The sequence below is a fragment of the Papaver somniferum genome, unplaced genomic scaffold (genome assembly GCF_003573695.1).
Source record: "Papaver somniferum cultivar HN1 unplaced genomic scaffold, ASM357369v1 unplaced-scaffold_118, whole genome shotgun sequence".
Lineage (NCBI taxonomy): Eukaryota > Viridiplantae > Streptophyta > Magnoliopsida > Ranunculales > Papaveraceae > Papaver > Papaver somniferum.
In genome coordinates this window covers 14603112-14628454 of record NW_020620825.1, presented here as the reverse complement: position 1 = coordinate 14628454, position 25343 = coordinate 14603112, and positions in this window count along the sequence as shown.

Here is a 25343-nt window from a genome sequence, read left to right as displayed (position 1 = left end):
GATACTGGCTCCGAGATCGAAACCTGGCCAGGATCGAACCACTGTAAGTCTGGAAATTCGTAAGAACGATGAATCTTTAGCAGTTTCCTGCAAAGATTCCATGGGAATATTCTCAGAAACCCTAAACGCACACGAATTCGTCAACTTCGAGATAGATAATGGCTCCGAGATCGAAACCTGGCCAGGACCGGACCACTGTAAGTCTGGAAATTCGTAAGAATGATGAATCTTTACCAGTTTCCGGGATAGATTCCATGGGAATGTTCACGGAAACCCTAAACGTACACGAATTCGTCAACTTCGAGATAGATATTGGCTCCGAGATTGAAACCTGGCCAGGATCGGACCACTATAAGTCTGGAAATTCGTCAGAACGATGAATCTTTAGCAGTTTCAATCCAATATTCCATTGGAATATTCTTAGAAACCCTAAACGCATACAAATTCATCAACTTCGAGATAGATACTGGCTCTGAGATCGAAACCTGGCCAGGATCGGACCACTATAAGTCTGGAAATTCGTAAGAACGGTGAATCTTTAGCAGTTTCTGGTCAAGATTCCATGGGAATATTCTCAGAAACCCTAAACGAACACAAATTCGTTAACTTCGAGATAAATATAAGCTCCGAGATCGAAACCTGGCCAGGATCGGACCACTATAAGTTTGGAAATTCGTAAGAACGATGAATCTTTAGCAATTTCCATCCAAGATTCCATGAGAATATTCTCAGAAACCCTAAACGCACACAAATTCGTCAACTTCGAGATAGATACTGGCTCCGAGATCGAAACCTGGACAGGATCAGACCACTATAAGTGTAAAAATTCGTAAGAACGATGAATCTTTAGCAATTTCCGTCCAAGATTCCATGAGAATATTCTCAGAAACCATAAACGCACACAAATTCGTCAACTTCGAGATAGATACTAGCTCCGAGATCGAAACCTAGCCAGGATCGGACCACTATAAGTCTGGAAATTCGTAAGAACGATGAATCTTTAGCAGTTTCCTGCCTAGATCGAAATAGATACTGGCTCCGAGATAGATAATGGCTCCGAGATCGAAACCTGCCCAGGATCGGACCACTATAAGTCTGGAAATTCGTAAGAACGATGAATCTTTAGCAGTTTCCGCCCAAGATTCCATGTGAATATTCTCAGAAACCCTTAACGCACATGAATTCGTCAACTTCGAGATAGATATTGTCTCCAAGATCGAAACCTGGCCAGGATCAGACCACTATAAGTCTGGAAATTCGTCAGAACGACGAATCTTTAGCATTTTCCGGCAAAGATTCCATGGGAATATTCTTAGAAACCCTAAACGCACACGAATTCGTCAACTTCGAGAAAGATACTGGCTCTGAGATCGAAACCTGGACAGGATCAGACCACTATAAGTCTGGAAATTCGTAAGAACGACAAATCTTTAGCAGTTTCCGGCTAAGATTTCATGGGAATATTCTCAGAAACCCTAAACACACACAAATTCGTCAACTTCGAGATAGATACTGAATCCGAGATCGAAACCTGGCCAGGATCGGACCATTATAATTCTGGAAATTCGTAAGAATGTTGAATCTTTAGCAATTTCCGGCCAAGATTCCATGGGAATATACTCAGAAACCCTAAACGCACAAAAATTCGTCAACTTCGAGATAGATACTGGCTCCGAGATCAAAACCTGGCCAGGATGGAACCACTATATGTCTGGAAATTCGTAAGAACGATGAATCTTTAGCAGTTTCCGGGCTAGATTCAATGGGAATGTTCACGGAAACCCTAAACGCACACGAATTCGTTAACTTCGAGACAGATACTGGATCCGAGATCGAAACCTGGCCAGGATCGGACCACTATAAGTGTGGAAATTCGTAAGAACGATGAATCTTTAGCAGTTTCCTGCCAAGATTCCATGGGAATATTCTCAGAAACACTAAACGCACACGAATTCGTCAAATCGAGATAGATACTGGCTCCGAGATCGAAACCTTTCCAGGATCGGACCACTATAATTCTGGAAATTCGTAAGAACGATGAATCTTTAGCAGTTTCCGGGCTAGTTTCAATGGGAATTTCACGGAAACCCTAAACGCACACGAATTCATTAACTTCGAGACAAATACTGGCTCCGAGATCGAAACCTCGACAGGATCAGACCACTATAAGTCTGGAAATTCGTAAGAACGATGAATCTTTAGCAGTTTCCGGCCAAGATTCCATGGGAATATTCTCATTAACCCTTAACGCACATGAATTCGTCAACTTTGAGATAGATACTGGCTCCGAGATCGAAACCTGGCCAGGATCGGACAACTATCAGTCTGGAAATTCGTCAGAACGATGAATCTTTAGCAGTTTCCGGCAAAGATTCCATGGGAATATTCATATAAACCCTAAACGCACACGAATTCGTCAACTTCGAGATAGATACTGGATTTGAGATCGAAACATGGCAAGGATCGGACCACTATAAGTCTGGAAATTCGTAAGAACGATGAATCTTTAGCAGTTTCCGGGCTAGATTCCATGGGAATATTCTCACAAACCCTAAACGCACACGAATTCGTCAACTTCGAGATAGATACTGGTTCCGAGATCGAAACCTGGCCAGGATCGGACCACTATAAGTCTGGAAATTCGTAAGAACGATGAATCTTTAGCAGTTTCCGGCCAAGATTTCATGTGAATATTCTCAAAAACCCTAAACGCACACAAATTCGTCAACTTCGAGATAGATACTGGCTCCGAGATCGAAACCTGGACAGGATCAGACCACTATAAGTGTAAAAATTCGTAAGAACGATGAATCTTTAGCAATTTCCGTCCAAGATTCCATGAGAATATTCTCAGAAACCATAAACGCACACAAATTCGTCAACTTCGAGATAGATACTAGCTCCGAGATCGAAACCTAGCCAGGATCGGACCACTATAAGTCTGGAAATTCGTAAGAACGATGAATCTTTAGCAGTTTCCTGCCTAGATCGAAATAGATACTGGCTCCGAGATAGATACTGGCTCCGAGATCGAAACCTGTCCAGGATCTGACCACTATAAGTCTGGAAATTCGTAAGAACGATGAATCCTTAGCAGTTTCCGGGTTAGATTCTATGGGAATGTTCACGGAAACCCTAAATGCACACGAATTCGTTAACTTCGAGACATATAATGGCTCCGAGATCGAAACCTACCCAGGATCGGACCACTATAAGTCTGGAAATTCGTAAGAACGATGAATCTTTAGCAGTTTCCGCCCAACATTCCATGTGAATATTCTCAGAAACCCTTAACGCACATGAATTCGTCAACTTCGAGATAGATACTGTCTCCAAGATCGAAACCTGGCCAGGATCAGACCACTATAAGTCTGGAAATTCGTCAGAACGACGAATCTTTAGCATTTTCCGACAAAGATTCCATGGGAATATTCTTAGAAACCCTAAACGCACACGAATTCGTCAACTTCGAGAAAGATACTGGCTCTGAGATCGAAACCTGGACAGGATCAGACCACTATAAGTCTGGAAATTCGTAAGAACGACAAATCTTTAGCAGTTTCCGGCTAAGATTTCATGGGAATATTCTCAGAAACCCTAAACACACACAAATTCGTCAACTTCGAGATAGATACTGACTCCGAGATCGAAACCTGGCCAGGATCGGACCACTATAATTCTGGAAATTCGTAAGAATGTTGAATCTTTAGCAATTTCCGGCCAAGATTCCATGGGAATATACTCAGAAACCCTAAACGCACAAAAATTCGTCAACTTCGAGATAGATACTGGCTCCGAGATCAAAACCTGGCCAGGATGGAACCACTATATGTCTGGAAATTCGTAAGAACGATGAATCTTTAGCAGTTTCCGGGCTAGATTCAATGGGAATGTTCACGGAAACCCTAAACGCACACGAATTCGTTAACTTCGAGACAGATACTGGATCCGAGATCGAAACCTGGCCAGGATCGGACCACTATAAGTGTGGAAATTCGTAAGAACGATGAATCTTTAGCAGTTTCCTGCCAAGATTCCATGGGAATATTCTCAGAAACACTAAACGCACACGAATTCGTCAAATCGAGATAGATACTGGCTCCGAGATCGAAACCTTTCCAGGATCGGACCACTATAATTCTGGAAATTCGTAAGAACGATGAATCTTTAGCAGTTTCCGGGCTAGTTTCAATGGGAATTTCACGGAAACCCTAAACGCACACGAATTCATTAACTTCGAGACAAATACTGGCTCCGAGATCGAAACCTCGACAAGATCAGACCACTATAAGTCTGGAAATTCGTAAGAACGATGAATCTTTAGCAGTTTCCGGCCAAGATTCCATGGGAATATTCTCATTAACCCTTAACGCACATGAATTCGTCAACTTTGAGATAGATACTGGCTCCGAGATCGAAACCTGGCCAGGATCGGACAACTATCAGTCTGGAAATTCGTCAGAACGATGAATCTTTAGCAGTTTCCGGCAAAGATTCCATGGGAATATTCATATAAACCCTAAACGCACACGAATTCGTCAACTTCGAGATAGATACTGGATTTGAGATCGAAACATGGAAAGGATCGGACCACTATAAGTCTGGAAATTCGTAAGAACGATGAATCTTTAGCAGTTTCCGGGCTAGATTCCATGGGAATATTCTCACAAACCCTAAACGCACACGAATTTGTCAACTTCGAGATAGATACTGGCTCCGAGATCGAAACCTGCTAGGATTGGACCACTATAAGTCCGGAAATTCGTAAGAACGATGAATCTTTAGCAATTTCCGGTCAAGATTCCATGGGAATATTCTCAGAAACCCTAATCACACACAAATTCGTCAACTTCGAAATATATACTGGCTTCGAGATCGAAACCTGGACAGGATCATAACACTATAAATCTGGAAATTCGTAAGAACGATGAATCTTTAGCAGTTTTTGTCCAAGATTCCTTGGGAATATTTTCAGAAACCTTAAATGCACACGAATTTGTCAACTTAGAGATAGATACTGGCTCCGAGATCGAAACCTGGCCAAGATCAGACCACTATAAGTCTAGAAATTTGTAAGAACGATGAATCTTTAGCAGTTTACGGGCTAGATTCCATGGGAATATTCTCAGAAACCCTAAACGCACACAAATTCGTCAACTTCGAGATAGATACTGGCCCCGAGATCGAAACCTGGCCTGGATCAGACTACTATAAGTCTGGAAATTCGTCAAAACGATGAATTTTTAGCAGTTTCCGGGATAGATTCCATGGGAGTATTCACGGAAACCCTAAACACACACGAATTCGTCAACTTCAAGATATATATTGGCTCCAAGATCGAAACCTGGCCATGATTGGACCACTATAATCTGGAAATTCGTAAGAACGATGAATCTTTAGCAGTTTCCAGGCTAGATTCCATGAGAATATTATCAGAAACCCTAAACGCACACAAATTCGTCCACTTCGAGATAGATGCTGGCTCCGAGATCGAAACCTGCCCAGGATCGGACCACTATAAGTCTGGAAATTCGTAAGAACGATGAATCTCTAGCAGTTTCCGGGCTAGATTCCATGGGAATGTTCACGGAAACCCTAAACGCACACGAATTCGTTAAATTCAAGACAGATACTGGCTCCAAGAACCTGGCCAGGATCGAACCACTGTAAGTCTGGAAATTCGTAAGAACGATGAATCTTTAGAAGTTTCCTGCAAAGATTCCATGGGAATATTCTCAGAAACCCTAAACGCACACGAATTCGTCAACTTCGAGATAGATAATAGCTCCGAGATCGAAACCTGGCCAGGACCGGACCACTATAAGTCTGGAAATTCGTCAGAACGATGAATCTTTACCAGTTTCCGGGATAGATTCCATGGGAATGTTCACGGAAACCCTAAACGTACACGAATTCGTCAACTTCGAGATAGATATTGGCTCCGAGATTGAAACCTGGCCAGGATCGGACCACTATAAGTCTGGAAATTCGTCAGAACGATGAATCTTTAGCATTTTCAGTCCAATATTCCATTGGAATATTCTTAGAAACCCTAAACGCATACAAATTCATCAACTTCGAGATAGATACTGGCTCCGAGATCAAAACCGGGCCAGGATCGGACCACTATAAGTCTGGAAATTCGTAAGAACGATGAATCTTTAGCAGTTTCTGGTCAAGATTCCATGGGAATATTCTCAGAAACCCTAAACGAACACAAATTCGTCAACTTCGAGATAAATATTAGCTCCGAGATCGAAACCTGGCCAGGATCGGACCACTATAAGTCTGGAAATTGGTAAGAACGATGAATCCTTAGCAGTTTCCGGGTTAGATTCTATGGGAATGTTCACGGAAACCCTAAACGCACACGAATTCGTTAACTTCGAGACAGATACTGGCTCCGAGATCGAAACCTGGCCAGGATCGGACCACTATAAGTGTGGAAATTCGTAAGAACGATGAATCTTTAGCAGTTTCCCACCTAGATTCCATGGGAATATTCTCAGAAACCCTAAACGCACACGAATTCGTCAAATCGAGATAAATACTGGCTCCGAGATCGAAACCTTTCCAGGATCGGACCACTATAAGTCTGGAAATTCGTAAGAACGATGAATCTTTAGCAGTTTCCGGGCTAGTTTCAATGGAAATTTCACGGAAACCCTAAATGCACACGAATTCGTTAACTTCGAGACAAATACTGGCTCCGAGATCGAAACCTGGACAGGATCAGACCACTATAAGTCGGGAAATTTTTAAGAACGATGAATCTTTAGTAGTTTCCGGCCAAGATTCCATGGGAATATTCTCAGAAACCGTTAACGCACATGAATTCGTCAACTTTGAGATAGATACTGGCTCCGAGATCGAAACCTGGCCAGGATCGGACCACTATCAGTCTGGAAATTCGTCAGAACGATGAATCTTTAGCAGTTTCCGGCAAAGATTCCATGGGAATATTCATATAAACCCTAAACGCACACGAATTCGTCAACTTCGAGATAGATACTGGCTCCGAGATCGAAACATGGCAAGGATCGGACCACTATAAATCTGGAAATTCGTAAGAAAGATGAATCTTTAGCAGTTTCCGGGCTAGATTCCATGGGAATGTTCACGGAAACCCTAAACGCACACGAATTCGTTAAATTCAAGACAGATACTGGCTCCGAGATCGAAACCTGGCCAGGATCGAACCACTGTAAGTCTGGAAATTCGTAAGAACGATGAATCTTTAGCAGTTTCCTGCAAAGATTCCATGGGAATATTCTCAGAAACCCTAAACGCACACGAATTCGTCAACTTCGAGATAGATAATGGCTCCGAGATCGAAACCTGGCCAGGACCGGACCACTGTAAGTCTGGAAATTCGTAAGAACGATGAATCATTACCAGTTTCCGTGATAGATTCCATGGGAATGTTCACGGAAACCCTAAACGTACACGAATTCGTCAACTTCGAGATAGATATTGGCTCCGAGATTGAAACCTGGCCAGGATCGGACCACTATAAGTCTGGAAATTCGTCAGAACGATGAATCTTTAGCAGTTTCAATCCAATATTCCATTGGAATATTCTTAGAAACCCTAAACGCATACAAATTCATCAACTTCGAGATAGATACTGGCTCCGAGATCGAAACCTGGCCAGGATCGGACCACTATAAGTCTGGAAATTCGTAAGAACGATGAATCTTTAGCAGTTTCTGGTCAAGATTCCATGGGAATATTCTCAGAAACCCTAAACGAACACAAATTCGTCAATTTCGAGATAAATATAAGCTCCAAGATCGAAACCTGGCCAGGATCGGACCACTATAAGTTTGGAAATTCGTAAGAACGATGAATCTTTAGCAATTTCCATCCAAGATTCCATGAGAATATTCTCAGAAACCATAAACGCACACAAATTCGTCAACTTCGAGACAGATACTGGCTCCGAGATCGAAACCTGTCCAGGATCGGACCACTATAAGTCTGGAAATTGGTAAGAACGATGAATCCTTAGCAGTTTCCGGGTTAGATTCTATGGGAATGTTCACGGAAACCCTAAACGCACACGAATTCGTTAACTTCGAGACAGTTACTGGCTCCGAGATTGAAACCTGGCCAGGATCGGACCACTATAAGTCTGGAAATTCGTCAGAACGATGAATCTTTAGCAGTTTCAATCCAATATTCCATTGGAATATTCTTAGAAACCCTAAACGCATACAAATTCATCAACTTCGAGATAGATACTGGCTCTGAGATCGAAACCTGGCCAGGATCGGACCACTATAAGTCTGGAAATTCGTAAGAACGGTGAATCTTTAGCAGTTTCTGGTCAAGATTCCATGGGAATATTCTCAGAAACCCTAAACGAACACAAATTCGTTAACTTCGAGATAAATATAAGCTCCGAGATCGAAACCTGGCCAGGATCGGACCACTATAAGTTTGGAAATTCGTAAGAACGATGAATCTTTAGCAATTTCCATCCAAGATTCCATGAGAATATTCTCAGAAACCCTAAACGCACACAAATTCGTCAACTTCGAGATAGATACTGGCTCCGAGATCGAAACCTGGACAGGATCAGACCACTATAAGTGTAAAAATTCGTAAGAACGATGAATCTTTAGCAATTTCCGTCCAAGATTCCATGAGAATATTCTCAGAAACCATAAACGCACACAAATTCGTCAACTTCGAGATAGATACTAGCTCCGAGATCGAAACCTAGCCAGGATCGGACCACTATAAGTCTGGAAATTCGTAAGAACGATGAATCTTTAGCAGTTTCCTGCCTAGATCGAAATAGATACTGGCTCCGAGATAGATAATGGCTCCGAGATCGAAACCTGCCCAGGATCGGACCACTATAAGTCTGGAAATTCGTAAGAACGATGAATCTTTAGCAGTTTCCGCCCAAGATTCCATGTGAATATTCTCAGAAACCCTTAACGCACATGAATTCGTCAACTTCGAGATAGATATTGTCTCCAAGATCGAAACCTGGCCAGGATCAGACCACTATAAGTCTGGAAATTCGTCAGAACGACGAATCTTTAGCATTTTCCGGCAAAGATTCCATGGGAATATTCTTAGAAACCCTAAACGCACACGAATTCGTCAACTTCGAGAAAGATACTGGCTCTGAGATCGAAACCTGGACAGGATCAGACCACTATAAGTCTGGAAATTCGTAAGAACGACAAATCTTTAGCAGTTTCCGGCTAAGATTTCATGGGAATATTCTCAGAAACCCTAAACGCACAAAAATTCGTCAACTTCGAGATAGATACTGGCTCCGAGATCAAAACCTGGCCAGGATGGAACCACTATATGTCTGGAAATTCGTAAGAACGATGAATCTTTAGCAATTTCCGGCCAAGATTCCATGGGAATGTTCACGGAAACCCTAAACGCACACGAATTCGTTAACTTCGAGACAGATACTGGCTCCGAGATCGAAACCTGGCCAGGATCGGACCACTATAAGTGTGGAAATTCGTAAGAACGATGAATCTTTAGCAGTTTCCTGCCAAGATTCCATGGGAATATTCTCAGAAACCCTAAACGCACACGAATTCGTCAAATCGAGATAAATACTGGCTCCGAGATCGAAACCTTTCCAGGATCGGACCACTATAAGTCTGGAAATTCGTAAGAATGATGATTCTTTAGCAGTTTCCGGGCTAGTTTCAATGGGAATTTCACGGAAACCCTAAATGCACACGAATTCGTTAACTTCGAGACAAATACTGGCTCCGAGATCGAAACCTGGACAGGATCAGACCACTATAAGTCTGGAAATTTTTAAGAACGATGAATCTTTAGTAGTTTCCGGCCAAGATTCCATGGGAATATTCTCAGAAACCGTTAACGCACATGAATTCGTCAACTTTGAGATAGATACTGGCTCCGAGATCGAAACCTGGCCAGGATCGGACCACTATCAGTCTGGAAATTCGTCAGAACGATGAATCTTTAGCAGTTTCCGGCAAAGATTCCATGGGAATATTCATATAAACCCTAAACGCACACGAATTCGTCAACTTCGAGATAGATACTGGCTCCGAGATCGAAACATGGCAAGGATCGGACCACTATAAATCTGGAAATTCGTAAGAAAGATGAATCTTTAGCAGTTTCCGGGCTAGATTCCATGGGAATGTTCACGGAAACCCTAAACGCACACGAATTCGTTAAATTCAAGACAGATACTGGCTCCGAGATCGAAACCTGGCCAGGATCGAACCACTGTAAGTCTGGAAATTCGTAAGAACGATGAATCTTTAGCAGTTTCCTGCAAAGATTCCATGGGAATATTCTCAGAAACCCTAAACGCACACGAATTCGTCAACTTCGAGATAGATAATGGCTCCGAGATCGAAACCTGGCCAGGACCGGACCACTGTAAGTCTGGAAATTCGTAAGAACGATGAATCTTTACCAGTTTCCGGGATAGATTCCATGGGAATGTTCACGGAAACCCTAAACGTACACGAATTCGTCAACTTCGAGATAGATATTGGCTCCGAGATTGAAACCTGGCCAGGATCGGACCACTATAAGTCTGGAAATTCGTCAGAACGATGAATCTTTAGCAGTTTCAATCCAATATTCCATTGGAATATTCTTAGAAACCCTAAACGCATACAAATTCATCAACTTCGAGATAGATACTGGCTCCGAGATCGAAACCTGGCCAGGATCGGACCACTATAAGTCTGGAAATTCGTAAGAACGATGAATCTTTAGCAGTTTCTGGTCAAGATTCCATGGGAATATTCTCAGAAACCCTAAACGAACACAAATTCGTCAACTTCGAGATAAATATAAGCTCCGAGATCGAAACCTGGCCAGGATCGGACCACTATAAGTTTGGAAATTCGTAAGAACGATGAATCTTTAGCAATTTCCATCCAAGATTCCATGAGAATATTCTCAGAAACCATAAACGCACACAAATTCGTCAACTTCGAGACAGATACTGGCTCCGAGATCGAAACCTGTCCAGGATCGGACCACTATAAGTCTGGAAATTGGTAAGAACGATGAATCCTTAGCAGTTTCCGGGTTAGATTCTATGGGAATGTTCACGGAAACCCTAAACGCACACGAATTCGTTAACTTCGAGACAGATACTGGCTCCGAGATCGAAACCTGGCCAGGATCGGACCACTATAAGTGTGGAAATTGGTAAGAACGATGAATCTTTAGCAGTTTCCGGCAAAGATTCCATGGGAATATTCATATAAACCCTAAACGCACACGAATTCCTCAACTTCGAGATAGATACTGGATTTGAGATCGAAACATGGCAAGGATCGGACCACTATAAGTCTGGAAATTAATAAGAACGATGCATCTTTAGCAGTTTCCGGGCTAGATTCCATGGGAATATTCTCACAAACCCCAAACGCACACGAATTTGTCAACTTCGAGATAGATATTGGCTCCGAGATCGAAACCTGCTAGGATTGGACCACTATAAGTCCGGAAATTCGTAAGAACGATGAATCTTTAGCAATTTCCGGTCAAGATTCCATGGGAATATTCTCAGAAACCCTAATCACACACAAATTCGTCAACTTCGAAATAGATACTGGCTTCGAGATCGAAACCTGGCCAGGATCATAACACTATAAATCTGGAAATTCGTAAGAACGATGAATCTTTAGCAGTTTTTGTCCAAGATTCCATGGGAATATTTTCAGAAACCTTAAATGCACACGAATTTGTCAACTTAGAGATAGATACTGGCTCCGAGATCGAAACCTGGCCAAGATCAGACCACTATAAGTCTAGAAATTTGTAAGAACGATGAATCTTTAGCAGTTTACGGGCTAGATTCCATGGGAATATTCTCAGAAACCCTAAACGCACACAAATTCGTCAACTTCGAGATAGATACTGGCCCCGAGATCGAAACCTGGCCTGGATCAGACTACTATAAGTCTGGAAATTCGTCAGAACGATGAATTTTTAGCAGTTTCCGGGATAGGTTCCATGGGAGTATTCACGGAAACCCTAAACACACACGAATTCGTCAACTTCGAGATAGATATTGGCTCCGAGATTGAAACCTGGCCAGGATCGGACCACTATAAGTATGGAAATTCGTCAGAACGATGAATCTTTAGCAGTTTCAATCCAATATTCCATTGGAATATTCTTAGAAACCCTAAACGCATACAAATTCATCAACTTCGAGATAGATACTGGCTCCGAGATCGAAACCTGGCCAGGATCGGACCACTATAAGTCTGGAAATTCGTAAGAACGATGAATCTTTAGCAGTTTCTGGTCAAGATTCCATGGGAATATTCTCAGAAACCCTAAACGAACACAAATTCGTCAACTTCGAGATAAATATAAGCTCCGAGATCGAAACCTGGCCAGGATCGGACCACTATAAGTTTGGAAATTCGTAAGAACGATGAATCTTTAGCAATTTCCATCCAAGATTCCATGAGAATATTCTCAGAAACCATAAACGCACACAAATTCGTCAACTTCGAGACAGATACTGGCTCCGAGATCGAAACCTGTCCAGGATCGGACCACTATAAGTCTGGAAATTGGTAAGAACGATGAATCCTTAGCAGTTTCCGGGTTAGATTCTATGGGAATGTTCACGGAAACCCTAAACGCACACGAATTCGTTAACTTCGAGACAGATACTGGCTCCGAGATCGAAACCTGGCCAGGATCGGACCACTATAAGTGTGGAAATTGGTAAGAACGATGAATCTTTAGCAGTTTCCGGCAAAGATTCCATGGGAATATTCATATAAACCCTAAACGCACACGAATTCCTCAACTTCGAGATAGATACTGGATTTGAGATCGAAACATGGCAAGGATCGGACCACTATAAGTCTGGAAATTAATAAGAACGATGCATCTTTAGCAGTTTCCGGGCTAGATTCCATGGGAATATTCTCACAAACCCCAAACGCACACGAATTTGTCAACTTCGAGATAGATATTGGCTCCGAGATCGAAACCTGCTAGGATTGGACCACTATAAGTCCGGAAATTCGTAAGAACGATGAATCTTTAGCAATTTCCGGTCAAGATTCCATGGGAATATTCTCAGAAACCCTAATCACACACAAATTCGTCAACTTCGAAATAGATACTGGCTTCGAGATCGAAACCTGGCCAGGATCATAACACTATAAATCTGGAAATTCGTAAGAACGATGAATCTTTAGCAGTTTTTGTCCAAGATTCCATGGGAATATTTTCAGAAACCTTAAATGCACACGAATTTGTCAACTTAGAGATAGATACTGGCTCCGAGATCGAAACCTGGCCAAGATCAGACCACTATAAGTCTAGAAATTTGTAAGAACGATGAATCTTTAGCAGTTTACGGGCTAGATTCCATGGGAATATTCTCAGAAACCCAAAACGCACACAAATTCGTCAACTTCGAGATAGATACTGGCCCCGAGATCGAAACCTGGCCTGGATCAGACTACTATAAGTCTGGAAATTCGTCAGAACGATGAATTTTTAGCAGTTTCCGGGATAGATTCCATGGGAGTATTCACGGAAACCCTAAACACACACGAATTTGTCAACTTCAAGATATATATTGGCTCCAAGATCGAAACCTGGCCATGATTGGACCACTATAATCTGGAAATTCGTAAGAACGATGAATCTTTAGCAGTTTCCAGGCTAGATTCCATGAGAATATTATCAGAAACCCTAAACGCACACAAATTCGTCCACTTCGAGATAGATGCTGGCTCCGAGATCGAAACCTGCCCAGGATCGGACCACTATAAGTCTGGAAATTCGTAAGAACGATGAATCTCTAGCAGTTTCCGGGCTAGATTCCATGGGAATGTTCACGGAAACCCTAAACGCACATGAATTCGTTAAATTCAAGACAGATACTGGCTCCGAGATCGAAACCTGGCCAGGATCGAACCACTGTAAGTCTGGAAATTCGTAAGAACGATGAATCTTTTGAAGTTTCCTGCAAAGATTCCATGGGAATATTCTCAGAAACCCTAAACGCACACGAATTCGTCAACTTCGAGATAGATAATAGCTCCGAGATCGAAACCTGGCCAGGACCGGACCACTGTAAGTCTGGAAATTCGTAAGAACGATGAATCTTTACCAGTTTCCGGGATAGATTCCATGGGAATGTTCACGGAAACCCTAAACGTACACGAATTCGTCAACTTCGAGATAGATATTGGCTCCGAGATTGAAACCTGGCCAGGATCGGACCACTATAAGTCTGGAAATTCGTCAGAACGATGAATCTTTAGCATTTTCAGTCCAATATTCCATTGGAATATTCTTAGAAACCCTAAACGCATACAAATTCATCAACTTCGAGATAGATACTGGCTCCGAGATCAAAACCGGGCCAGGATCGGACCACTATAAGTCTGGAAATTCGTAAGAACGATGAATCTTTAGCAGTTTCTGGTCAAGATTCCATGGGAATATTCTCAGAAACCCTAAACGAACACAAATTCGTCAACTTCGAGATAAATATTAGCTCCGAGATCGAAACCTGGCCAGGATCGGACCACTATAAGTCTGGAAATTGGTAAGAACGATGAATCCTTAGCAGTTTCCGGGTGAGATTCTATGGGAATGTTCACGGAAACCCTAAACGCACACGAATTCGTTAACTTCGAGACAGATACTGGCTCCGAGATCGAAACCTGGCCAGGATCGGACCACTATAAGTGTGGAAATTCGTAAGAACGATGAATCTTTAGCAGTTTCCCACCTAGATTCCATGGGAATATTCTCAGAAACCCTAAACGCACACGAATTCGTCAAATCGAGATAAATACTGGCTCCGAGATCGAAACCTTTCCAGGATCGGACCACTATAAGTCTGGAAATTCGTAAGAATGATGATTCTTTAGCAGTTTCCGGGCTAGTTTCAATGGGAATTTCACGGAAACCCTAAATGCACACGAATTCGTTAACTTCGAGACAAATACTGGCTCCGAGATCGAAACCTGGACAGGATCAGACCACTATAAGTCTGGAAATTTTTAAGAACGATGAATCTTTAGTAGTTTCCGGCCAAGATTCCATGGGAATATTCTCAGAAACCGTTAACGCACATGAATTCGTCAACTTTGAGATAGATACTGGCTCCGAGATCGAAACCTGGCCAGGATCGGACCACTATCAGTCTGGAAATTCGTCAGAACGATGAATCTTTAGCAGTTTCCGGCAAAGATTCCATGGGAATATTCATATAAACCCTAAACGCACACGAATTCGTCAACTTCGAGATAGATACTGGCTCCGAGATCGAAACATGGCAAGGATCGGACCACTATAAATCTGGAAATTCGTAAGAACGATGAATCTTTAGCAGTTTCCGGGCTAGATTCCATGGGAATGTTCACGGAAACCCTAAACGCACACGAATTCGTTAAATTCAAGACAGATACTGGCTCCGAGATCGAAACCTGGCCAGGATCGAACCACTGTAAGTCTGGAAATTCGTAAGAACGATGAATCTTTAGCAGTTTCCTGCAAAGATTCCATGGGAATATTCTCAGAAACCCTAAACGCACACGAATTCGTCAACTTCGAGATAGATAATGGCTCCGAGATCGAAACCTGGCCAGGACCGGACCACTGTAAGTCTGGAAATTCGTAAGAACGATGAATCTTTACCAGTTTCCGGGATAGATTCCATGGGAATGTTCACGGAAACCCTAAACGTACACGAATTCGTCAACTTCGAGATAGATATTGGCTCCGAGATTGAAACCTGGCCAGGATCGGACCACTATAAGTCTGGAAATTCGTCAGAACGATGAATCTTTAGCAGTTTCAATCCAATATTCCATTGGAATATTCTTAGAAACCCTAAACGCATACAAATTCATCAACTTCGAGATAGATACTGGCTCCGAGATCGAAACCTGGCCAGGATCGGACCACTATAAGTCTGGAAATTCGTAAGAACGATGAATCTTTAGCAGTTTCTGGTCAAGATTCCATGGGAATATTCTCAGAAACCCTAAACGAACACAAATTCGTCAACTTCGAGATAAATATAAGCTCCGAGATCGAAACCTGGCCAGGATCGGACCACTATAAGTTTGGAAATTCGTAAGAACGATGAATCTTTAGCAATTTCCATCCAAGATTCCATGAGAATATTCTCAGAAACCATAAACGCACACAAATTCGTCAACTTCGAGACAGATACTGGCTCCGAGATCGAAACCTGTCCAGGATCGGACCACTATAAGTCTGGAAATTGGTAAGAACGATGAATCCTTAGCAGTTTCCGGGTTAGATTCTATGGGAATGTTCACGGAAACCCTAAACGCACACGAATTCGTTAACTTCGAGACAGATACTGGCTCCGAGATCGAAACCTGGCCAGGATCGGACCACTATAAGTGTGGAAATTCGTAAGAACGATGAATCTTTAGCAGTTTCCGGCAAAGATTCCATGGGAATATTCATATAAACCCTAAACGCACACGAATTCGTCAACTTCGAGATAGATACTGGATTTGAGATCGAAACATGGCAAGGATCGGACCACTATAAGTCTGGAAATTCGTAAGAACGATGCATCTTTAGCAGTTTCCGGCAAAGATTCCATGGGAATATTCATATAAACCCTAAACGCACACGAATTCGTCAACTTCGAGATAGATAATGGATTTGAGATCGAAACATGGCAAGGATCGGACCACTATAAGTCTGGAAATTCGTAAGAACGATGCATCTTTAGCAGTTTCCGGGCTAGATTCCATGGGAATATTCTCACAAACCCTAAACGCACACGAATTTGTCAACTTCGAGATAGATATTGGCTCCGAGATCGAAACCTGCTAGGATTGGACCACTATAAGTCCGGAAATTCGTAAGAACGATGAATCTTTAGCAATTTCCGGTCAAGATTCCATGGGAATATTCTCAGAAACCCTAATCACACACGAATTCGTCAACTTCGAAATAGATACTGGCTTCGAGATCGAAACCTGGCCAGGATCATAACACTATAAATCTGGAAATTCGTAAGAACGATGAATCTTTAGCAGTTTTTGTCCAAGATTCCATGGGAATATTTTCAGAAACCTTAAATGCACACGAATTTGTCAACTTAGAGATAGATACTGGCTCCGAGATCGAAACCAGGCCAAGATCAGACCACTATAAGTCTAGAAATTTGTAAGAACGATGAATCTTTAGCAGTTTACGGGCTAGATTCCATGGGAATATTCTCAGAAACCCAAAACGCACACAAATTCGTCAACTTCGAGATAGATACTGGCCCCGAGATTGAAACCTGGCCTGGATCAGACTACTATAAGTCTGGAAATTCGTCAGAACGATGAATTTTTAGCAGTTTCCGGGATAGATTCCATGGGAGTATTCACGGAAACCCTAAACACACACGAATTCGTCAACTTCAAGATATATATTGGCTCCAAGATCGAAACCTGGCCATGATTGGACCACTATAATCTGGAAATTCGTAAGAACGATGAATCTTTAGCAGTTTCCAGGCTAGATTCCATGAGAATATTATCAGAAACCCTAAACGCACACAAATTCGTCCACTTGGAGATAGATGCTGGCTCCGAGATCGAAACCTGCCCAGGATCGGACCACTATAAGTCTGGAAATTCGTAAGAACGATGAATCTCTAGCAGTTTCCGGGCTAGATTCCATGGGAATGTTCACGGAAACCCTAAACGCACATGAATTCGTTAAATTCAAGACAGATACTGGCTCCGAGATCGAAACCTGGCCAGGATCGAACCACTGTAAGTCTGGAAATTCGTAAGAACGATGAATCTTTAGAAGTTTCCTGCAAAGATTCCATGGGAATATTCTCAGAAACCCTAAACGCACACGAATTCGTCAACTTCGAGATAGATAATAGCTCCGAGATCGAAACCTGGCCAGGACCGGACCACTGTAAGTCTGGAAATTCGTAAGAACGATGAATCTTTACCAGTTTCCGGGATAGATTCCATGGGAATGTTCACGGAAACCCTAAACGTACACGAATTCGTCAACTTCGAGATAGATATTGGCTCCGAGATTGAAACCTGGCCAGGATCGGACCACTATAAGTCTGGAAATTCGTCAGAACGATGAATCTTTAGCATTTTCAGTCCAATATTCCATTGGAATATTCTTAGAAACCCTAAACGCATACAAATTCATCAACTTCGAGATAGATACTGGCTCCGAGATCAAAACCGGGCCAGGATCGGACCACTATAAGTCTGGAAATTCGTAAGAACGATGAATCTTTAGCAGTTTCTGGTCAAGATTCCATGGGAATATTCTCAGAAACCCTAAACGAACACAAATTCGTCAACTTCGAGATAAATATTAGCTCCGAGATCGAAACCTGGCCAGGATCGGACCACTATAAGTCTGGAAATTGGTAAGAACGATGAATCCTTAGCAGTTTCCGGGTTAGATTCTATGGGAATGTTCACGGAAACCCTAAACGCACACGAATTCGTTAACTTCGAGACAGATACTGGCTCCGAGATCGAAACCTGGCCAGGATCGGACCACTATAAGTGTGGAAATTCGTAAGAACGATGAATCTTTAGCAGTTTCCCACCTAGATTCCATGGGAATATTCTCAGAAACCCTAAACGCACACGAATTCGTCAAATCGAGATAAATACTGGCTCCGAGATCGAAACCTTTCCAGGATCGGACCACTATAAGTCTGGAAATTCGTAAGAACGATGAATCTTTAGCAGTTTCCGGTCTAGTTTCAATGGGAATTTCACGGAAACCCTAAATGCACACGAATTCGTTAACTTCGAGACAAATACTGGCTCCGAGATCGAAACCTGGACAGGATCAGACCACTATAAGTCTGGAAATTTTTAAGAACGATGAATCTTTAGTAGTTTCCGGCCAAGATTCCATGGGAATATTCTCAGAAACCGTTAACGCACATGAATTCGTCAACTTTGAGATAGATACTGGCTCCGAGATCGAAACCTGGCCAGGATCGGACCACTATCAGTCTGGAAATTCGTCAGAACGATGAATCTTTAGCAGTTTCCGGCAAAGATTCCATGGGAATATTCATATAAACCCTAAACGCACACGAATTCGTCAACTTCGAGATAGATACTGGCTCCGAGATCGAAACATGGCAAGGATCGGACCACTATAAATCTGGAAATTCGTAAGAACGATGAATCTTTAGCAGTTTCCGGGCTAGATTCCATGGGAATGTTCACGGAAACCCTAAACGCACACGAATTCGTTAAATTCAAGACAGATACTGGCTCCGAGATCGAAACCTGGCCAGGATCGAACCACTGTAAGTCTGGAAATTCGTAAGAACGATGAATCTTTAGCAGTTTCCTGCAAAGATTCCATGGGAATATTCTCAGAAACCCTAAACGCACACGAATTCGTCAACTTCGAGATAGATAATGGCTCCGAGATCGAAACCTGGCCAGGACCGGACCACTGTAAGTCTGGAAATTCGTAAGAATGATGAATCTTTACCAGTTTCCGGGATAGATTCCATGGGAATGTTCACGGAAACCCTAAACGTACACGAATTCGTCAACTTCGAGATAGATATTGGCTCCGAGATTGAAACCTGGCCAGGATCGGACCACTATAAGTCTGGAAATTCGTCAGAACGATGAATCTTTAGCAGTTTCAATCCAATATTCCATTGGAATATTCTTAGAAACCCTAAACGCATACAAATTCATCAACTTCGAGATAGATACTGGCTCCGAGATCAAAACCGGGCCAGGATCGGACCACTATAAGTCTGGAAATTCGTAAGAACGATGAATCTTTAGCAGTTTCTGGTCAAGATTCCATGGGAATATTCTCAGAAACCCTAAACGAACATAAATTCGTCAACTTCGAGATAAATATTAGCTCCGAGATCGAAACCTGGCCAGGATCGGACCACTATAAGTCTGGAAATTGGTAAGAACGATGAATCCTTAGCAGTTTCCGGGTTAGATTCTATGGGAATGTTCACGGAAACCCTAAACGCACACGAATTCGTTAACTTCGAGACAGATACTGGCTCCGAGATCGAAACCTGGCCAGGATCGGACCACTATAAGTGTGGAAATTCGTAAGAACGATGAATCTTTAGCAGTTTCCCACCTAGATTCCATGGGAATATTCTCAGAAACCCTAAACGCACACGAATTCGTCAAATCGAGATAAATACTGGCTCCGAGATCGAAACCTTTCCAGGATCGGACCACTATAAGTCTGGAAATTCGTAAGAACGATGAATCTTTAGCAGTTTCCGGTCTAGTTTCAATGGGAATTTCACGGAAACCCTAAATGCACACGAATTCGTTAACTTCGAGACAAATACTGGCTCCGAGATCGAAACCTGGACAGGATCAGACCACTATAAGTCTGGAAATTTTTAAGAACGATGAATCTTTAGTAGTTTCCGGCCAAGATTCCATGGGAATATTCTCAGAAACCGTTAACGCACATGAATTCGTCAACTTTGAGATAGATACTGGCTCCGAGATCGAAACCTGGCCAGGATCGGACCACTATCAGTCTGGAAATTCGTCAGAACGATGAATCTTTAGCAGTTTCCGGCAAAGATTCCATGGGAATATTCATATAAACCCTAAATGCACACGAATTCGTCAACTTCGAGATAGATACTGGCTCCGAGATCGAAACATGGCAAGGATCGGACCACTATAAGTCTGGAAATTCGTAAGAACGATGAATCTTTAGCAGTTTCCGGGCTAGATTCCATGGGAATGTTCACGGAAACCCTAAACGCACACGAATTCGTTAAATTCAAGACTGATACTGGCTCCGAGATCGAAACCTGGCCAGGATCGAACCACTGTAAGTCTGGAAATTCGTAAGAACGATGAATCTTTAGCAGTTTCCTGCAAAGATTCCATGGGAATATTCTCAGAAACCCTAAACGCACACGAATTCGTCAACTTCGAGATAGATAATGGCTCCGAGATCGAAACCTGGCCAGGACCGGACCACTGTAAGTCTGGAAATTCGTAAGAACGATGAATCATTACCAGTTTCCGTGATAGATTCCATGGGAATGTTCACGGAAACCCTAAACGTACACGAATTCGTCAACTTCGAGATAGATATTGGCTCCGAGATTGAAACCTGGCCAGGATCGGACCACTATAAGTCTGGAAATTCGTCAGAACGATGAATCTTTAGCAGTTTCAATCCAATATTCCATTGGAATATTCTTAGAAACCCTAAACGCATACAAATTCATCAACTTCGAGATAGATACTGGCTCCGAGATCGAAACCTGGCCAGGATCGGACCACTATAAGTCTGGAAATTCGTAAGAACGATGAATCTTTAGCAGTTTCTGGTCAAGATTCCATGGGAATATTCTCAGAAACCCTAAACGAACACAAATTCGTCAACTTCGAGATAAATATAAGCTCCGAGATCGAAACCTGGCCAGGATCGGACCACTATAAGTTTGGAAATTCGTAAGAACGATGAATCTTTAGCAATTTCCATCCAAGATTCCATGAGAATATTCTCAGAAACCATAAACGCACACAAATTCGTCAACTTCGAGACAGATACTGGCTCCGAGATCGAAACCTGTCCAGGATCGGACCACTATAAGTCTGGAAATTGGTAAGAACGATGAATCCTTAGCAGTTTCTGGGTTAGATTCTATGGGAATGTTCACGGAAACCCTAAACGCACACGAATTCGTTAACTTCGAGACAGATACTGGCTCCGAGATCGAAAACCTGGCCAGGATCGGACCACTATAAGTGTGGAAATTCGTACGAACGATGAATCTTTAGCAGTTTCCCACCAAGATTCCATGGGAATATTCTCAGAAACCCTAAACGCACACGAATTCGTCAAATCGAGATAAATACTGGCTCCGAGATCGAAACCTTTCCAGGATCGGACCATTATAAGTCTGGAAATTCGTAAGAACGATGAATCTTTAGCAGTTTCCGGGCTAGTTTCAATGGGAATTTCACGGATACCCTAAATGCACACGAATTCTTTAACTTCGAGACAAATACTGGATCCGAGATCGAAACCTGGACAGGATCAGACCACTATAAGTCTGGAAATTTGTAAGAACGATGAATCTTTAGTAGTTTCCGGCCAAGATTCCATGGGAATATTCTCAGAAACCGTTAACGCACATGAATTCGTCAACTTTGAGATAGATACTGGCTCCGAGATCGAAACCTGGCCAGGATCGGACCACTATCAGTCTGGAAATTCGTCAGAACGATGAATCTTTAGCAGTTTCCGGCAAAGATTCCATGGGAATATTCATATAAACCCTAAACGCACACGAATTCGTCTACTTCGAGATAGATACTGGCTCCGAGATCGAAACATGGCAAGGATCGGACCACTATAAGTCTGGAAATTCGTAAGAACGATGAATCTTTAGCAGTTTCCGGGCTAGATTCCATGGGAATGTTCACGGAAACCCTAAACGCACACGAATTCGTTAAATTCAAGACAGATACTGGCTCCGAGATCGAAACCTGGCCAGGATCGAACCACTGTAAGTCTGGAAATTCGTAAGAACGATGAATCTTTAGCAGTTTCCGCCCAACATTCCATGTGAATATTCTCAGAAACCCTTAACGCACATGAATTCGTCAACTTCGAGATAGATACTGTCTCCAAGATCGAAACCTGGCCAGGATCAGACCACTATAAGTCTGGAAATTCGTCAGAACGACGAATCTTTAGCATTTTCCGGCAAAGATTCCATGGGAATATTCTTAGAAACCCTAAACGCACACGAATTCGTCAACTTCGAGAAAGATACTGGCTCTGAGATCGAAACCTGGACAGGATCAGACCACTATAAGTCTGGAAATTCGTAAGAACGACAAATCTTTAGCAGTTTCCGGCTAAGATTTCATGGGAATATTCTCAGAAACCCTAAACACACACAAATTCGTCAACTTCGAGATAGATACTGAATCCGAGATCGAAACCTGGCCAGGATCGGACCACTATAATTCTGGAAATTCGTAAGAATGTTGAATCTTTAGCAATTTCCGGCCAAGATTCCATGGGAATATACTCAGAAACCCTAAACGCACAAAAATTCGTCAACTTCGAGATAGATACTGGCTCCGAGATCAAAACCTGGCCAGGATGGAACCATTATATGTCTGGAAATTCGTAAGAACGATGAATCTTTAGCAGTTTCCGGGCTAGATTCAATGGGAATGTTCACGGAAACCCTAAACGCACACGAATTCGTTAACTTCGAGACAGATACAGGATCCGAGATCGAAACCTGGCCAGGATCGGACCACTATAAGTGTGGAAATTCGTAAGAACGATGAATCTTTAGCAGTTTCCTGCCAAGATTCCATGGAAATATTCTCAGAAACACTAAACGCACACGAATTCGTCAAATCGAGATAGATACTGGCTCCGAGATCGAAACCTTTCCAGGATCGGACCACTATAATTCTGGAAATTCGTAAGAACGATGAATCTTTAGCAGTTTCCGGGCTAGTTTCAATGGGAATTTCACGGAAACCCTAAACGCACACGAATTCGTTAACTTCGAGACAAATACTGTCTCCGAGATCGAAACCTCAGCAGGATCAGACCACTATAAGTCTGGAAATTCGTAAGAACGATGAATCTTTAGCAGTTTCCGGCCAAGATTCCATGGGAATATTCTCATTAACCCTTAACGCACATGAATTCGTCAACTTTGAGATAGATACTGGCTCCGAGATCGAAACCTGGCCAGGATCGGACAACTATCAGTCTGGAAATTCGTCAGAACGATGAATCTTTAGCAGTTTCCGGCAAAGATTCCATGGGAATATTCATATAAACCCTAAACGCACACGAATTCGTCAACTTCGAGATAGATACTGGATTTGAGATCGAAACATGGCAAGGATCGGACCACTATAAGTCTGGAAATTCGTAAGAACGATGAATCTTTAGCAGTTTCCGGGATAGATTCCATGGGAATATTCTCACAAACCCTAAACGCACACGAATTTGTCAACTTCGAGATAGATACTGGCTCCGAGATCGAAACCTGGCTAGGATTGGACCACTATAAGTCCGGAAATTCGTAAGAACGATGAATCTTTAGTAATTTCCGGCCAAGATTCCATGGGAATATTCTCAGAAACCCTAATCACACACAAATTCGTCAACTTCGAGTTGATACTGGCTCCGAGATCGAAACTTGGCCAGGATCATAACACTATAAGTCTGGAAATTCGTAAGAACGATGAATCTTTAGCAGTTTTGGTCCAAGATTCCATGGGAATATTCTCAGAAACCCTAAACGCACACGAATTTGTCAACTTCGAGATAGATACTGGCTCCGAGATCGAAACCTGGCCAAGATCAGACCACTATAAGTCTAGAAATTTGTAAGAACGATGAATCTTTAGCAGTTTACGGGCTAGATTCCATGGGAATATTCTCAGAAACCCTAAACGCACACAAATTCGTCAACTTCGAGATAGATACTGGATCCGAGATCGAAACCTGGTCTGGATCAGACCACTATAAGTCTGGAAATTCGTCAGAACGATGAATTTTTAGCAGTTTCCGGGATAGATTCCATGAGAATATTATCAGAAACCCTAAACGCACACAAATTCGTCCACTTCGAGATAGATGCCGGCTCCGAGATCGAAACCTGCCCAGGATCGGACCACTATAAGTATGGAAATTCGTAAGAACGATGAATCCTTAGCAGTTTCCGGGCTAGATTCCATGGGAATGTTCACAGAAACCCTAAACGCACACGAATTCGTTAAATTCGAGACAGATACTGGCTCCGAGATCGAAACCTGGCCAGGATCGGACCACTATAAGTCTGGAAATTCGTAAGAACGATGAATCTTTAGCAGTTTCCTGCCAAGATTCCATGGGAATATTCTCAGAAAACCTAAACGCACACGAATTCGTCAACTTCGAGATAGATAATGGCTCCGAGATCGAAACCTGGCCAGGACCGGACCACTGTAAGTCTGGAAATTCGTAAGAACGATGAATCTTTAGCAGTTTCCGGGATAGATTCCATGGGAATGTTCACGGAAACCCTAAACGTACACGAATTCGTCAACTTTGAGATAGATACTGACTCCGAGATTGAAACCTGGCCATGATCGGACCACTATAAGTCTGGAAATTCGTCAGAACGATGAATCTTTAGTAGTTTCAGGCCAATATTCCATTGGAATATTCTTAGAAACCCTAAACGCATACAAATTCATCAACTTCGAGATAGATACTGGCTCCGAGAACGAAACCTGGCCAGGATCGGACCACTATAAGTCTGGAAATTC